General features: G+C 33.0%; 1 non-coding gene across 1 annotated transcript; it reads right to left on the reverse strand.

Annotated features, from left to right (window-relative positions):
• Positions 1–1,623: 1,623 nt before the first annotated feature.
• LOC132006634 (U4 spliceosomal RNA) lies at positions 1,624–1,759 on the reverse strand. Its single transcript, XR_009401165.1, has one exon. It is a non-coding gene; the product is annotated as a U4 spliceosomal RNA (small nuclear RNA).
• Between the last annotated feature and the right edge of the window lie 946 nt (positions 1,760–2,705).

Consider the following 2,705-nt stretch of genomic DNA (forward strand, 5'->3'; position numbering starts at 1 on the left):
GTAGGAACTCTGTTTTTGTAAAAATCATAAACCTAATACCATTATTATAAGACTAAAAACTTAAGCTTTCCTTAATATGCTTAAAAATCCAGTTAACATTCACACTTACATAATTGACTCAGAATTTCAGTAAGATCCATATGTTTCAAATAATTGAAATATAAATATATATGTCTCTTTAGTCTATTAATTGCCTCTCCATCTCTCTCTCTCTTTACAATATTTGTTGAAAAAACAAAATATCAGCCAGTTGCATCTATACTATGCATCCATAGTATCCTTAAGAACAGTCTTCTTTCTGTATTCTTTGTAAACCGATAGTTAGATCTAGAGATTTCATCAGATTCAAATACAATGTTTTTATAACACACTTTACTATCCAACATATATTCTGTAATGTAAGGCAGGAAAAAATGCTTGGTTCTATCCATTTATTACTAGCTTCAGAGTTAGAAATTGGATATCATACAGCAAAGGTGGTTAGTGAGGCCAGGGGCTTTATTTTTATTTTTATTTATTTAATTTTTTTGAGTAGCACATGAAATCATTTGATTTAATGTGTTTTAATTCAATGTGATTGTTATCTTTGTTGATAAACTGTCCCATTTTTTTTAATTTAATTTTTTATTTTTTAGAAACATATATTTTTATCCCCAGGGGTACAGGTCTGTGAATCACCAGGTTTACACACTTCACAGCACTCACCAAAGCACATACCCTCCCCAATGTCCATAATCCCACCCCCTGATAAACTGTCCCATCTTTGGGCAGTGGGTACCTATCCAAGTTGGCTTCTATGTAACTTTGACATGATACACATAGTCTTTGATAATTTTTTTTGCTTCCTGTTATGGCAAGATATTCCACATTCATATTACCTATTTCCAACCTCAGACCTGAACTCTGAATTTTCCCACAGAGTTTGAGTAGTTTTTAGTGGGAAATGATATTTAGAAATCACTATCTGAGCACAAGGGATTCACTGCTACTAATTTGTCATTATTTCCAGGCCTTTCCAATGCATCAGGTAGGAAATATGTAATTTTTTAAAGTGCATTATGATTCCATACTTTCTGTCAAGTTCAAGAATTCATCTGTTATTTCTTTTCTCCCATGCTGAAAATCTTGGTTCACTAACTTAAACACTTATTCCATGGATTCCTCATCTTACTCACAGAAGTGTTAGAATACCAACACTACCACCAACAATATGATTGCTGAAAACAGTTTATGATTTTTCAGGGGAGAGTGGAGGGTCAAGTTTTTGTGGTTTTTGTCACTAGGGATAGTGTTTTAAAGTCAAGCAAGTTACTTTGTATAGTTATGCCACCAATAGGCTATACATTCAAAATGCTTAGCTATTCTATTTCACTTTTGATTTTTAGGGCCCATTTTTGTTTTTGTTTTTTCAGATTATTTATTTATTTGAGAGAGAGAGCACGAGCACAAGTAGGGGGAGAGGCTAAGGGAGAGGGAGAAGCAGACTCCCTGCTGAGCAGGGATCCCAACGTAGAGTTCAATCTCAGGACCTCAAAATCATGACCTGAGCTGAAGTCAGATGCCTAACCAATCCAGTCACCCAGGTGCCGATAGGATCTGTTTTTTGTTTTTTGTTTTTTTTTTAATTTTGGCTTTTAATTATGTAAAATATTTAATGTATTGTCCATCAAAGTTAAATTCAAAGAAATCTAATTTCAATTAGCCATAATCATGCCTTGAATAAACCTCATTGGCTATGATACTGCCACTGTACAAAGCTAGAAGAAATTGAATTTCAATACCCTCACCATACTTCTTACTTTTCTTTATAGGTAACAATTTTTTTAAAAGTATAGCTTGTCACCTATTAAAAATATAAACAAATATTCATATATATATGAATATACTCCTTCTATGTCATTTGCTGGCCTCTTACATACATTTTTCTCTACTTCCCCTTTTCACTTAATATGTTAGATATATTAAGATATAGAAGTATTCCTCACTCCCTTTTCTAGCTGTATAGTATTCTATTGAGTATATGTATTATTGTTTATATTCAACCAGACCAATCTATACCTTTGTCCATATAATCTTTCTTGTATTTTTTTGCCAGTCTAGCTTTGGGCTAGATTATGCTGACAAAGGAAAATTCATATGTGAAGTTGCTAGATCCTGCCAGCTACCCTTCTTGGGTGGTGTAACAATTTGGAATCCCTGCAGAAATGTATTAAAGTGCCCATTAAATATTAAATATTTGGATTTTAGTCTATCTAATGGGTGAGATACTGTATTTCAATGAAGTTTTCATTTGTGTATCTTCTGATCTGAGCAAGTTTAAGCATTTTTTTTAATTGGCTAAGAGCCATTTGCATTTCATTTTAGTGAACTATGCTCTTTTTTTCTGTCAAGTTGTTGGCTTTTCTAAATTGTTTTCAATAGCTTTTAATGTACCAGGTTTATTAACTTATTTTATGTAAAATAAACTACAAAATTCTTTTGTATCAAGATTCTGGGTATTACAAGTTACAATAACAGCAAAAAGTAACATATATTGATTCTTTTTTAAAGATTTTATTCATGTATTTATTTGAGAGAGCGTGAGTACACACATGCATGTGAGCAGTGGGGAGGGGTAGAGAGAGAGAGAGAGAATCTCAAGAAGACTCCACATCAAGCATGGAGCCCAATCCAGTGCCTGATCTCCTGATGCCAAGATCATGACC

The sequence above is a fragment of the Mustela nigripes genome, chromosome 18 (genome assembly GCF_022355385.1).
Source record: "Mustela nigripes isolate SB6536 chromosome 18, MUSNIG.SB6536, whole genome shotgun sequence".
Taxonomy (NCBI): domain Eukaryota; kingdom Metazoa; phylum Chordata; class Mammalia; order Carnivora; family Mustelidae; genus Mustela; species Mustela nigripes.